The sequence below is a fragment of the Triturus cristatus genome, chromosome 8 (genome assembly GCF_964204655.1).
Source record: "Triturus cristatus chromosome 8, aTriCri1.1, whole genome shotgun sequence".
In the NCBI taxonomy this organism is placed as follows: Eukaryota; Metazoa; Chordata; class Amphibia; order Caudata; family Salamandridae; genus Triturus; species Triturus cristatus.
Genome location: NC_140591.1, coordinates 220,164,323 through 220,180,058, shown reverse-complemented (window position 1 = coordinate 220,180,058; position 15,736 = coordinate 220,164,323). Strand labels below are relative to the sequence as shown.

The following is a 15,736-nucleotide window of genomic DNA, read 5'->3' as shown; positions in this document are numbered from 1 at the left end:
GATCAGGACATCTGCAGGATTCGCACAATGGACAACAGCAACATTAGTAGACAGTAACCAGAAAGAACAGGAAGCAAATGAATAGACACCAGTACTTCTCTATTATGAAACCTCATCCCCATTGAAATCTACCAGTCACCGTCCCTCCTCAACCTTCAATAGAGCTCAACATCCTACTCTTCAAACAATACTTTATCAAAGTGTACCATCTCACTTAAAGAGCACTCTTAAAGACTGCATACCTTTCTGTAATCAGAGAATACACCCCCAAACCCTTCTCCACTAGCCCACCACCCTTCCGCCAAGCCCCATCTCCCTTAGAGCTTCTATTATTACCTGCAACAGATTTGGAACACCACCCTACTTATAGTAGCCAATTCCCCACCGCACAACAAACCACTACCCTCTGTCTGCGCCCTATACCCACCACTTGGATGCACAATGCTCCACTGTTTTGAAACTAGCTTCACACTTAAAATAAAACGATGACGAACTCACAGCATGAAGGGAAAAATACGCTCAAGCTCCAGATTTGTTGACTAAGAGAAATTTTATTGCAAAAATTATCTCACCAAGCATTTACAGCTGCTGAAAAACACAATATTATAGTTTTGATAAATTTACTGAAGGACAACCTAATGGGAAACGTAACACCAGGTTCTCTACTAAAGTTACTAATTTGTTCAGCCATGTGACAGTAGATAAATCAACACAACCTCCTAAACTCAACAATTTTTTCCTAATTGAGTTTCAGTCAGTGGTCATCCATCCAGCTTCACACATCCATTACACATGCTTGAAACCAAAATATTCCTGAAAGCACCCATCAGTCTGAGGATGGCCCCTGTATCCTTAGCATACATGTGGAACTCAAACCAATGGTACCAGATCCGGAAGACAGTGGCTGTACCTAGTTGGGAAAATGGGGGCAACAAAAAGCCAGTGCCTATCTTGAGATAATAAGGAAAAAAGGAGAAAAAAACAATAATTTGGACAAAACGCATATCAAATATTGAATATGCTACTTACCAGTATGCATCTGTTCTTGGCATGTAGGGCTGCTGACATTCATATCTGTGCATAGATCGCCGCCTAGTGTTGGGTCCGGATGTTTGCACGTTGTTGTCCTGGAAGAGTCTTCGAAGTATCCTGGGATAGGTGACTCCTCCCCTGGACTACAGTGCGCATGGGCATCCTCTCCATCCTCAGATTGTTTTTCGCCATTGTGGCAGTGATGGAGTAGATATAGAAAGTGATGACCATGCTTACAGTAATTCTGAGAGCTGCAGCTGCTACAGGCGCCGGGGAGGAGGGAGGGCAATATGAATGTCAGCAGCCCTACATGCCAAGAACAGATGCATACTGGTAAGTAGCATATTCAGTTCGAGGCATGTGGGCTGCTGAATTCATATCTGTGCATAGAATATATAGCAGTGCCCTCTTATTAGCGGCGGCTACCAGTGCCAGCTGCAGCGGTCTGAAAAAGAGTTTTGAGAACAGCCTGTCCTACAGCTGCCTGCTGTTTTGATTGCACATCTACACAATAGTGTTTGGTGAATGTATATGTAGTGGACCAGGTGGCTGCTCTACATATGTCATGCAAAGGAATGTTTCCTAGGAAAGCCATTGAGGCCCCTAACTTACGTGTTGAGTGGGCTCGTGGGGGAATCGTTAAAGTGAGTTTAGCCTTTTGATAGCAAATTTGAATACATTTAACGATCCATCTGGCTATTCCTGCTTTGGAGATAGCGTTACCTTTGTGGTGTGGGGCAAAGGCAACGAAAAGTTGTTGTGTTTTCCTAAAGGGTTTGGTCCTGTCGATATAATACACGAGGGCTCTTTTGACATCTAGTGTATGGAGTGCCCTTTCTGCGACAGTTTGTGGGTTTTGGAAGAAAACGGGCAGTTCAATGGTTTGATTCATGTGGAACTGCGATACCACCTTTGGCATGAATTTGGGGTTGGTACGTAGTACGACCCTGTTGGCGTGAACCTGTATAAATGGCTCTTGAACGGTTAGTGCCTGGAGTTCACTAACTCTTCTCAAAGAAGTGATCGCTACTAGGAAAGCTACTTTCCAGGTAAGGAATTGAATCTCGCATGAGTGTAGAGGTTCAAAGGGTGGACCCATCAGGCGTGTGAGGACCAAGTTGAGGTTCCACATTGGGGCTGGTGGGTGGCTAGGTGGAATGACTCGTTTGAGTCCTTCCAAGAATGCTTTGATGGCAGGCACTCTGAATAAAGAGAGGTGCTGCCTGGTTTGTAGATAGGCTGATATCGCGGTCAAATGGACACTTATAGAGGTGTACGCCAGATTGCATCGGTATAGGTGTAATAGGTAACAAATAATGTTTTGGATGGATGCGTCTAGCGGGTTAATGTCATTATTATTGCAATAAATGACGAACCTCTTCCATTTTGCTGCATAGCAAGCTCTGGTAGTGGGTCTCCTGGCCTCCTTAATGATGTCCATACAGTCAGGTGGCAGGTTTAGGTAGCCAAACTCTAGGACTTCAGGAGCCAGATTGCCAGGTTCAGCTGTTGCGGATCTGGATGCTGAATCTCTCCATGGTTCTGCGTCAAATGCTCGGGTTTGACCCGCAGCCTTTGATGCGGCACCACGGAAAGTTCGAGAAAGGTGGTGTACCACGGCTGGCGTGCCCACGTTGGACCAACCAGGACGAGCGTCAGTGAGTGTTGACGCAGTTTGCGTGCCACCAGCGGTATCAGTGGTGCTGGGGGAAAAGCGTACGCAAATCTGCCGGACCAGTTCATCCATATCGCATTGCCCTGCGACTGCGGATGTGGGAACCTGGCGGCAAAGCTTTGGCATTTTGCGTTTTCGCTTGTCGCGAATAGGTCTATCTCTGGATGACCCCACTGCTGGAAGTACGGTTGGAGTACTGATGGGTGTAACTCCCACTAGTGCATCTGGTGGCTGTGTCTGCTGAGCAGATCCGCCATCTGGTTGTCCTTGCCGGGGAGGTGTTCTGCCATGAGGAACATGTTCCTTTGAATGGCCCACTTCCACATGCTCTGAGCCAGATGAGACAACTGTGGAGTGTGTGTTCCTCCCTGCTTCTGTATGTAGTACATGGCAGTCATGTTGTCCGTCCGGATCAACACGACTTTGTTGCACAAGTGTACTTTGAATGCTTTCATAGCGAGGAAGATTGCCATCAGCTCTAGAAGGTTGATGTGCATCTTCTTTTGTTGTTGTGTCCATAGTCCCTGCACTGTGTAATGGAGTACATGAGCTCCCCATCCCTGGAGAGACGCGTCCGCCGTAAGTATTATCTGTGGGACAGGCTCTTGGAACGGTCGGCCCTTGCAAAGGTTTTGTGGATTCCACCAATGCAGAGAGTTGTATGCCCGACCGCTCACCAACACTAGGTCTTTCAACTGTCCTTGAGCCTGATTCCACTGACGTGCTAAGCACTCCTGAAGCGGGCGCATATGTAGTCTCGCGTGGGGGACTATGAAGATGCAGGAGGCCATCATGCCTATCAACTGCATGAACACTCGCGCGGGAAGGGAGTGTTGTGGTTTGAACTTTGAAATCAGCATTTGCATGCTGTTGATTCTCACCAAATTTGGCTGAGCTGTGGCCGCCAGAGTGTCTATAGTCGCACCTAGGTACTGTTGTACGTGTGCGGGCTGTAGATGGGATTTTGGGTAATTTAGTGAGAACCCCAGACTGTGAAGGAGGTGAATGGTGCAGGACATGTGGCTGGCACATTGCTGGGCTGACTTCGCTTGAACGAGCCAGTCGTCCAGGTAAGGGTAGACGTGTATGTGCTGCCTCCGTAGATGTGCCGCCACAGTAGCTAGGCATTTTGTAAACACCCTTGGTGCCGTTGTCAAGCCGAAGGGAAGGACTTTGAATTGGTAGTGCTGCCCTTGAACAGTGAACCTGAGGTATTTTTTGTGTGATGGGTGAATGGGTATGTGGAAATACGCATCCTTGAGGTCCAGTGTGGCTAGAAAGTCTCCCTGCTTGAGCAGCGGGAGGACTTGCTGTAGAGTGAGCATGTGAAAATGCTCGGAAAGAATGTATCTGTTTAGGGGTCTCAGGTCTAATATAGGTCTGAGTGACCCGTCCTTTTTCGGTATTAAAAAGTACAGGGAGTACACCCCCGTACCTTGCTCGTGGACGGGTACGACCTCTATGGCGCCTTTTAGAAGCATACTTTGCACCTCCTGCTGTAAGAGCGTTAAGTGCTCTGAGGACATAGGACGGTTTTTTGGAGGTATTGTGGGTGGAGTGGAGGTTAGTTCTAGACAGTAACCGTATTTGACAATATCTTTGACCCACCTGTCCGTGGTGATGGAGTTCCACGTGGACAGGAACCTTTGTAGCCTTCCCCCGACAGGTGTTATGTGGTCGGGAGGAAGGGAGAGGGCGTCACTGCTTGTTCTTGGGGGAGGACCTGGTGTTGCCGTAGCCGCGTCCTCTGCCCTTTGTACTGGAGCCACGCTATCCACCCCGGGTGTTTTTATCGTAGGTGGTTTGTGTATTGCCCTTGTTGTATGTTTGCTGTGACCCCTGTCCTCTACCTGCTCCTCTATTTCCGGGGCGATGAAAGGAGCCGCTCCGAAAGGAAGGACTGAGTCTGGAGAGCCCCCATGGACTTTGCAGTGTCCGTGTCCTTCTTTATTTTCTCTAGGGTGGTGTCAACCTCCGGGCCGAATAAATAGTCGGGGTTGACAGGCTGGTTGAGTATGTTGTTTTGCACCTCAGGTTTGAATCCGGAGATTCGTAACCAGGCATGTCGTCGCAGCATGACGCTAGTGTTTATGGCCCTGGCAGCTGTGTCTGCGGCATCCAGCGCGCACTTGATGGATGAGTTTGTGAGGAGCTGTCCCTCCCTGATGAGGATTTCTGCACCTTCTCTGTATTGGTCAGGGAGATGTTGGATTAGTTGCTCTAATGTGTCGTAGTGCGCTCTATCGTAGCGAGCGAGGAGTGCTTGAGTATTGGCAATGCGCCATATGTTGGCTGCCTGGGCGGCAACCCGTTTGCCAGAGGTCTCTAACACCTTGGACTCTTTGTCCGGGGGAGGAGCGTCACCTGTTTGCGAGTGTGCCCTCTTGCGAGCATTCGCAACGACAATGGAATCCAGAGGTAATTGGCCTCTGATGTAAGTAGGGTCCCCAGGCGCTGATCTGTATTTCTTGTCGATCCTGGGGTTTATCACTCTTGCCCTGGTGGGTTCCTTGAAGATGTCCTTGGCTGGTTTGAGGACACCCTTCAACATGGGTAGAGTTTTTATATTCCTTTCTGAGGATGCAAAAGTATCCATAAGAAAGTCGTCCTCGACGGTGTCCGAGTGAAGTTGCACCCCATGATTGGCCGCAGCACGTTCAATTAGAGCGTTAAACGCTGCCGTGTCCTCTGTGGGAGATGTTTTTGCTCCATAGAGTTGCGGGTCTTGTGCATCCAGAGGTGCACCTGGGTCCACAGGGTCATCCCAAGTTTGATCAGGGTCCTGTTGGCCGTCAGGGTCCACGTCTCCGGGGTAGGGGACTTGGTCACCCATGTAGTCCACCAACGCATCCGTGTCGGAGTGTGTGGGAGAGAAGGATTGTGGATCCTGGTAGGGTGAGTGGAAAGGTTCGTAAAGAACTGGTTCTGAAGCCACAGGCAGCTTTCTTTTAAGTGGAATCCTGAAGGAGTCCAAAGCCGGCTCCGAAGTTATTTTCCGTTTGTGGATAGTCATCCTGCCGGTGTCGGCGTCGATTAGATGCGATGGAGACGTCTCCGCAGAGCGTTCGGCAGGCGTGATAGTGGTATGGGTCACCCGTGTCCTGATTTGGAACAGTTTCGGGGCCGTGGATGGTGGCAGGCCAAAAGTAATGTTTGCTGGTTTCGAAGAGGCTGCCGGAGCTTTAATTGGTTCGGAGCCAGACGTGTCCTGGAGGACCATTTTCTTTTTGGTGCTTTGCGCAGCAATGGGTCGCGTCTGGAGCGCCCTCGAGTCTTTTGCACCGACCGGTTCTGTTGAGGCGGTCGTGGATTTTTTCGGCGCCGGTGGGTCATCGAGTCGAGGGGCGGGAATGGCCGTCGACTTCTTCGATGAGTGTGGCTTTGGTGTCGCCGTGGAAGCGGTGTGAGACGCAGCAGGCTGTTTGACCTTTGGGGTCGGAGTCGATTGCGTCGGTGCCGGGAGCCGAGCAGGTTTGGTGGTACCGAAGGCCTTCTTCCTTATGTCGACTCCGACGTCGGCCGCTTCGAGTTCGGCACCGAAGTCTCGTTTGGTGCGCTCGGTGCCGATGTGTTTCGCTGGCGTCGAAGGTGTGGAGGGCCTCGATCCGACCAGCGCCACTTTTGGTTTCGGTTTCAATTGAACCAATACAGCTTTCGGTTTCGGTTTTGAAGAAGGGAAACCAGCCGTTTTGGGCATTAATGGCTGCCGCTGAATGTCCGAGGCCGGGGCCGAAGAACTGCGGGATAGGTCTTGGGTAAGGCCCGAAGGCGATCCCTCGACCGGAGCCATAGACTGTTGCACTGGGCTTTCTTCAGTCTGAACGGGTAGGCCTTGCTCGTCACCGGAGCTACTCTCTTCGGCCCCTAAGGCCTCATTGTAGTCTCCTACCTCGGTGTCGTCTTCATCTCTGCGAAAGAGTATTTCGTCGACGTCTTCCGATCCGGAGTCATGTTCGGAAACGGGACTGGAGGGTAGGTTCTCCACTTCTTCGACATCTTCGGTCTCGGCGTTGAAGATGTCGGCCGGGGCCGGTGCCGCTTGCTGCGCCTCGAGTCTCGCCGCTCGTCGATTCCGTAGAGTCTTCTTGGATCGAAATCTGGCACAGGCCATGCATGTAGATTCGTCGTGATCCGGTGAAAGGCATTTGTTACACACCGGATGGACGTCGACGTGGGGATATTTCGCATTGCATCCCGGACACCTCTTGAATGGTGTCCTCGATTCCATCGTTGATGTCGAATCGACGGTCGGGTAAGAAGCGAAAGTTTGTTCTGGAAGTTAGTAAACTAACAAAGATAATATCGATACCGATCGAGAACAGTACCGACGCGAACTAAAGGCCTTTTGGCCTGAAAAAAGATTTTCCTAACTTGAGTCAAGATAGCACATCCGAACCCAATGGCGGAAAAAAACAATCTGAGGATGGAGAGGATGCCCATGCGCACTGTAGTCCAGGGGAGGAGTCACCTATCCCAGGATACTTCGAAGACTCTTCCAGGACAACAACGTGCAAACATCCGGACCCAACACTAGGCGGCGATCTATGCACAGATATGAATTCAGCAGCCCACATGCCTCGAACATCAGTTTCCGAAGGGCTGCATGTGTCAAAGTTTGTGACAGAACTAATAATATCGGAGCTGTGACCACTATCATCTGCATCCAACTTGAAGTTCTCCAAGATGGCAGTTGGTGTTCATGTTACGCATGCCACACACAAAAAATTCCATTTGGCCTCAGGACACAAAGGTGCAGGGTGGAGGAAACAGACATGTGTTCACTGTCTCTTGCCTCATGCTATACCAGGTAGATAATCTATATAAGGACTTGAAGTCCATTTTGCCTGAGGCCCAGCAGCGAGCGCATCAGAGAGATCCCCTTGCCCTGGCCCTAAAACCCAGTTAGCAGACAGACACACACACACACACAAGGTAGTGATACATATGCTGCAAGTCTATATTACACACTAATGCAGTACAAAATATGTCTAGCAAAACAGTAGCAAAAATCACAATTATATTGGAAATCGCAAACAAAATATCTAGGATGAAAAACCCAAAGTTACACGTAAAGATATATTTTTGCTATGTTATCTAGCACGCTAATTTCTGCTAGCTCTGAATCTGCAATAATGAATAGTGAGATGCAAGAGCTGCACACCTATATCACGCCTGAATACAGCCCACAGATACCTCTGGGCTATGACATGAGAAGATGCCAGACGTCCTTGTGCATGCAGCTCTCTGGATGGCTAGGTCCTCTCAGCCCACTGCAGAGAGCACTGTGCTCATTTGAGCACTTCTCATTATGTATGTGTTCTCATGATCTCTGAGAATATTGGAGAGACATTTTGTGATAGATGAATACTCAATTATATGGTCTATTTGCACATTGTTTTCATTCAATACATCCTGCGGCAAGAAGGGAAAACGTGTGCATTGCTACTAAGGAATGACACCATACGAATGCATTGTACACCTAGCACGGACCAGAACAAATAGGGCATGTGCTGTGACAATGCCAACAAACAAAACTGCACTCACAAGCATCACTGACCGAGAGGGGTTTCATTGGCAGTCAAGAAGCGTATGATATCAAGCAGCCCGGAGCCTATGAAATGCAACTGTGGCAGGTACCAAGCAAAGAAAGTGAAAGTTTCCCATTTTCAAGCGGAAATCACAGAACAGCGAGACAGCCTGCTTCCAGTCCTTCAGGAAAAACATAAAATGCTCAGATGTCCGAGCAGAGGTGCATCACCATAAGAGAAAATTGTGCATCTGAATCCAGGGACTAGAAGACCGAACGAAGGTCTCAAGAAAACTTGGAGAGTTAACGTGGGTATTAGGGGGACAGAGGTACTAAGATAGAATTCATAAGGAGTGGTAGCAATTGGCAGACCAATTTTTGCGAATTCTATGGTACTACAAAATACTGATTCTAAGTGGGTTGCAATTCTACCTCACAAATATTAATGAGACGGGTCACTGCAATTCCCTACAATCACAGGGATGGGGAAAATCTTTTTTATTTTATTTTTAAATGGCCAATGTTTTCCTTAAAGGATAAGAGGATGTGGTAAAAAAAAAAAAAAAAAAAAAAAAAGAAGTTAAACATTTTTTGTAAGCATCTGCGTACTCCAAAAAATTATTTTTCTGGCCATTCACAAACGTGGAAGGGGTCTTTTTCCCATTTTTGAATGGGTTCCCACGCCAGTTTGGAAATGGGTTACCACAACCTTTCTTTCAGTAGTCAGTAGTCAGAAAAATACTAATGTTTTGCTATCAGAATTCGACACCAAAACATTGATACATACCATAAGGAATCACTGTTTGGAAGGGATGCACTAAATACGTCCCTTCCAAATAGCGATCCCTAATGGTTTCCGAAACCTATTTAGCCATTCTGCAATGTGTTACCAAATCGCTAAATGGTTTTAGTACATTAATAAAAGACATTTTCTTGTTGCTAACCCTATTTTGCAAACCGCAAGAAAATACGTTCTTTGATTGATTTCTAACAAAACGCTTCAGTTGATTCAATCATTTTTTCCTTGGTTTGGGGCAGTGTTTTCACTCCTTCACAGACACACAGGTTAGTGATCAGGTCCAGCAGAAGGAGGAAGCAGTGCGGGAGCACCCAGATTTGTATGCATTACATTTGTGGACAGCCACAGCCCAAACTATGTCACATCTTGTTCTGTACAGCTATCAAAAGCAACTGTCTGAAGTTCCCACCTTGCATGGGAAACACGCCTGTTCTGGTTTTTGCAAGTTTCCCTTCTTTTGAGGTTGTTCTACCAGTCCTGACTTCTTCTTCACTTTGTATATTTAACAACTGGGGAAAGCAGACAGGAGGTGTGCACGGTGCACATTCTTCAGACGGTTGGCTGCTGCTCCTGATCATCATTCCATCAGCAAGGTAACCAAGCCTGACAGGTGAAGGAGAGGGGCACTCAATGTGTAGTGAAGAAGGAAGCATGACTAGTATTTTGCTGCTTCTCTGTTATTTCACCTACCATTGGGTTCGTTCTGACCCAATCCCATGGGAAGTAAAATGAGTGTGGAGCATTTCAATTATGATTTCCAGGATAAGGGATACTGCAAAATTAAAGAATTATTGAGACAGCAAAATCAATGTATGTGTGTCTAGTGGGGACAGCTCACTGGGAAGATGTAGGATGCTGGCTTGTTATGTAGTGTACCCAAATAAGGGACATTATGTAGTAAGTCCAAACGACCCTTATTGGCTTACAGGGCTTAAGTTAATAATCCCCATGCTCTCTTTGTGGTAGTGTGGGCGAGCAGTTTAGGTTTATCAGAGGGTAGTGTTAAGCATTTGTTGTACAGTCAATAAATGAGAGACAGTCGAGAAGAAACTCAAGACCAATTAAGAACAAGCATTGGCATAGCCAATAGGTCTCGCTTTTGGGACCTTATAAGTATTTAGTTATGCAACTGTTGCATGGCTAAACACTTATAAGGTCCCAAAAGCGAGACCTATTGGCTATGCCAATGCTTGTTTTTAGCTGTTTCACAAAACAAAAAGTGTCATCACTTTTCGGAATGGCATCCTCCTTTTTGAGAATGAGTTTTAACATATTAAACTTTTTGGACAGGGTGGTTGGAATATAGAAGAAGAATGACAGGGACGCTAATTGAACAACGCGGCTGTGCGTACGGTGCTATGTAAAGCGCTCCAATACCTTCGGGTCGAGTTCACGCTATATAAATATGCAACAACAAAGCAGAGTAATAGCCATGGGGGGTGAAAAGCATATGCCTGAATGTGTAATGTAAATACAGTGCTATGTAAAGCGCTCCAATACTTATGGGTCGAGTTTGCGCTATATAAATATGCAACAACAAAGCAGAGTAACAGCCATGGAGAGTGAAAAGCATATGCCTGAATGTGTAATGTAAATACAGTGCTATGTAAAGCGCTCCAATACTTTTGGGTCGAGTTTGCGCTATATAAATATGCAACAACAAAGCAGAGTAACAGCCATGGGGAGTGAAAAGCATATGCCTGAATGTGTAATGTAAATACAGTGCTATGTAAAGCGCTCCAATACTTTTGGGTCGAGTTTGCGCTATATAAATATGCAACAACAAAGCAGAGTAACAGCCATGGGGAGTGAAAAGCATATGCCTGAATGTGTAATGTAAATACAGTGCTATGTAAAGCGCTCCAATACCTTTGGGTCGAGTTCGCGCTATATAAATATGCAACAACAAAGCAGAGTAACAGCCATGGGGAGTGAAAAGCATGAGGAAAAGTGGTAGGAGAGAGTGCAGGACACAGTGACAGGGGCACTAATTGAAACATGCGGCCGCGAAAGCGATCGCGATCAAACATCAAAGCGGCCACGCGGCCGCCAAAGTGAAAGTAATCGCGTCAAGCGCGGCGCGCGTGCACATTCACTGTATCGCTAGGCTGGCCTGGTAGCACTTTTTGGAGCCCTCTCAATAAGTCTCGCAGAGTATCGCTTACGCGATAGCTCAGGCGAGACCTAAAAATAACATGGATTTTTATAAAAATGTTTAACACCAAGAATTTTATAATAGGGTAAGTACTTTGTGCTTTAACACGGTAATGCTTACAGCAAACAAGTATTTGCAATAGTATTTCGGGCATCCCCTTTAGGACTTAAGGTACTAGGGAGTCAAGGTCACCAGATTCATCTGCACTTCGGGTTTACCTGCGCTGGAGTGTCTGGGTGCAGAGGTGCTGGACGAGTTGGTAGCCTTGCGCTACACGATTGATGGGAGGGGGGCACCTAGAAACAGGCTACAGAGGGGGACTTATGGAAAAGTCTGAGAGCTCCCAATGGGGGGCTCAATTCATGAAGGTCTAGTGAGCAGCAGGGCACAGTCACTGTTCGTAGCCCCAGGCCAGGGAGCTCGGCTGCTGAGGGTTTTGATTGGCTGTTCCCAAGCATCAAAAGTGCTCATAGCTCTTGGTCAGACCTGCAGAGGGGGACAAAAAAGGGCAGCTGGGTCACTCCCAGTGCTGGCCTCTGCAATGCTGACATCACTCATCGGCTGGTCAGTCTTGGCGGTGTCAAAGTCCGGATTGGACTACAGACAATCTTTGGTTGCTGCAGGGGGTCCGGTACCCCGGGTATTGGTGCAGGGCGGCTCCTGGGGTTCTGCCGTCTCCAAACATGCTGGGGGACGGATCTGACCTCCTGGAGCACAGTGACCTCCTCCTGGGTGGATGCTGCATTGGTGAAACCGGTGGCCAGCAGAACAGTAAAACCGACGTTGTGGTCATTGCCTGCAGGAAGTTGCTCCTCCACTTCAAGGAAGATGCTTGCTGGTTGGCAAAGTGGTGGCAGCCCTCCGAGGTTTGAAGATGCTTGCTGGTTGGCAAAGTGGTGGCAGCCCTCCGAGGCTTCTGGAGGATGCACAGCTGCAGGACTGAGTCGGATTGTCGCGATTGTAGGGACAGGAGCAGGCAGGCAGGGTTTGTCGCCAAAGCCCACAGCTAGTCAACAGTTCTCGCTTCTTCGACTCTTTGGACCTTCTTCTTCATTAGTCAGGTGAATCGGTTTTCCTGGTGTCAGGTGGGCACCTAAATACTACATCTAGGGGTGTTAAGAGGAGTAAAGAGCACTAGCCAATGTGCTACTTACCTTTGGGATCACTACACCACCTATATGACCACTTCCTGCAGGGAGTGGGCATAATCCTGTCCCAGAGTTCCTAATTTCACAAAAATCAAGATGGTGGAATCCTTCCTTCGTAGAGTACATCAGGCAGCCCACCTTAGGGTTGTGACTAGCCTGGTGGTGCAACACGCCTATTTTCATATCTAATTTCCCCCTTGTACTGGCGCCAAATTGGCCTCAGGGCATATGTGGCATCTCCAAGGTCGGGGAGATGCCGGGGTTGCATATCAACGGTGGCAGAGGCTTTGTAGCCTCTGGCTTTGGTATGCAGATTTACTAGCCATCCTGCTGGAGGAGGTGTAAACACATCCTGCCAGAGTAGGCATTATGTCTGAGACGGGCTTTCACTTCTAGGGGGTCAGAAACTAATCTGTGGTGGCAGGCTGGTCTATACCAATCCAGCACACTAAGAGGCTGGTAGGTTTTTAGGGGGAGCCTCTAAGGTGCCCTTCTGGATGCAGTTTTAATAAATCCACTACTGGCCTCAGTAGGGATTTATTAAGACAAGGTGTATGATACGAAACACCATAGGTTTCAGAAAAACCATCATGTAGCTGGGGAACTCGTAATGACCAGTGCCCAGCACATAGACTTAAGATGGCTTTCCTGTTCACTTGTACTATCCAACAATTGAACTAGACAGCACAGGGGCATATTTGCTCATGCAGATTTGTCCTCACATGTAGTATAATGCACCCTGCTTTAGGGCTGTAAGGCCTGCTGTAGGGGTGACTTACATGTATTGCATGCAGAGTCTGTGGGCATGGCACACTGGGGGTGTGCCATGACGTGTTTTCACACTAGTTTTCACCATTTCACGCAGCCTGAAATGGCAGTTAGCACGAGTTTGGTGGTGGGTCCCTTAGGATGGTACAATACATGCTGAAGCCCTTAGGAACCCTCTTTAGTACCCATGTCCGAGGTACCAGGGATACCATTTACTAGGGAGTTACAGAGGTGACAATAGTCTTGCATATTGGGGTACAAGTGAATAGTTACCTTGTTGTAGGGAAAGAGCACTGGCACTGGGGACCTGGATAGCAGGAATCCAGTCAGAACTGCATCAAATACCAGGCTAAAAGTGACAGTGACCATGTCAAAAAGGGGGCACTTTCCTAAAGAAGAAGGAAGGCATAGGTCTGATGGAAAGTACGGGACAGAAACAGATGAAAACGCGAAAGCAACTCACTTCTGGAATGGGGAAAAAATAAGACAAAGTGGGAGCAAGAGGGCGGTTGACCTTTCCGGACATATCACCAAACCCTGTTTGCTCATGAAGAATAAGAGGTATGAAGTGCTGAGAGGAGGCATTGTTTAAGAATGAAGAACAGAGAAGCAAGCAACAGTTCCTTGGTAGTGTCATAATTCAGATGAAGGCAGTGGGCTCTCAGGTGTGTATTCTCAAAAGGAGTCAACCTCTGGGCACTTGACCATAAACTCAGAAAGGAAGCGGAGATCAAAGACATTTGGCTGGTATTCCACTTATGATAAAACCCACAGAAGAACCAGGGTTGATGGAAGAACAAAAACTCTGAAGGATTTGGACAGACATAATTTGTTTAGTTTCTTGGTGGCAAATAAGAGCTTCCATCTCAGTGGTATTTGTCAAGCCTGGAAATCAAAGGTTGATCAAGACTAGGTGGAGTAACACCTACGTGAGTTGAATATTACCAACACAGAGCTACAGCTGATAACATTTCCATTTTTATTCCATGCAGAGGGTCCATGAATAGCTGCTAGTCCTGTGGGCAATCTGAAGATGTAAAGGTGTCCCTTATTCACTGCTTAATACAGAGAAAATTGCCAATCACACCAACTAAATCCACCTGTTTTCAGACCAACATGTAGCTACCGTGACAATACATGGTTATGCTGAAATTAGCCAATTTCATTAATTGTTGTTCTGCACCTGGGTGTGAATATACAATCACCTCAGTCAAAACTTCCTGTGTGACTATTCACTCACTAAAACTGAAAGTGACACAGCCTGCAAAGTCTTGTCAGTTTAAAATCTCTGATTTAATGTTGAAGCCATGATCAACTGCATTATTTTCATGTAGGTGCCCGGTTTGCTTTCCTCCAACCCGCAGGATACGCTAACAGGAGGCGACTCCTGCACAAACTGTAATTAATGTTGTCTAGCCTTGGGTTATTTGCTTTAAAATGGTGGGATAAGAATGCACTTGCTCCTGTTGGATGTCAAACTACCTGGTCTCCATCTAATGCCCACTCCTTAAAGTGGTTATGTCTATCTCCTCCCACTTTTCTTCATGGTCATGAGGTGCACCTTTTCACATTTTTGAATTTTAAATAGAAGGTTGAGTCATGGCTCATGAATCCAAAAGCTTTTTTGAAAATGTGTGAATAAATGCTGATTGTGAGAAGTCTTCATGACTGCAGAGGAACCGGCGACACAACAAGAGGCGCATGAACGGATGGGTGGTGTGGACGTGCTGCTTTAGGATGATACTTAGAAAACACTTGAGAGGGTTTAATTTCATAACCAAGGTATCGTTCTCTTTCTAGCGTAATCAGGACAACATGCTTCTGTACTTTTTTCTAACTCCCTTTAGTCAAAAGCTAGTTAAAATTCTGGGTTATGTTAGGTACAAAGGATCTAACTCAGCAGATTGGTCGACTTTCAAGCCAATGATTTAATTGTGAGTTTTTACGTATCACACGAAGACAATAAACTGCAATCAAAATAGGTGATACATTAGAACTAATATTACTAAGATTTATCATTAGAAAGGCATGACTTTACATCTCTACACGCATGACAACTTATACAGTGAATTGCATTAGTTCCTGATGGAAAATGCAGTGCCTCAATTAGGACAGCAATTGGCTTCTGAATGGGATTCTTCAGACAGACTTGCTCTGGTTTCAGCCTCCAGCTTTTTGCACTTGAGACAAATGCACAAAGTGTTCCCTAAACTTCCCAGATAGTTACATAAACCTATAGTATGCTTTTATACTATCATAAGATTACAATCAGACATAGTAATCACTAACCGGAAGAAAGAAATATGATTTTATCTCCTCAGCACTGAAAAAACACTGACTACCCATTAAGGCAGCGAGTGCAAGGGGCGGTTGGGCTGCTCCGGATTTTAAATTATATTATTGGGCTGCCGCTTTTCAATATATGGCTGGAATACTCGGTGGCACTCCTAAAAACCTACATCTGGATGTAAAGGTTCCAGATTGAACACTGGCTACCCAATAAGGCAGCGAGTGCTAGGGCATTCTATAAGCGTGGTGCAGTTGGTCTTTCAGAGACACTAAAAGGCTGCAATCCACGTCCATTTTTACAATTTGGTGAAGCTCTACGTATCAAAATTCCTGGTATTGAATT

At 46.9% G+C, this 15,736-nt stretch overlaps 1 protein-coding gene across 1 annotated transcript in view; it reads right to left on the bottom strand.

Annotated features, from left to right (window-relative positions):
- MED17 (mediator complex subunit 17) overlaps window positions 1–15,736 on the bottom strand; it is a 124,793-nt gene that overhangs the window by 972 nt on the left and 108,085 nt on the right. The gene's annotated exons all lie outside the window — the stretch shown is intronic.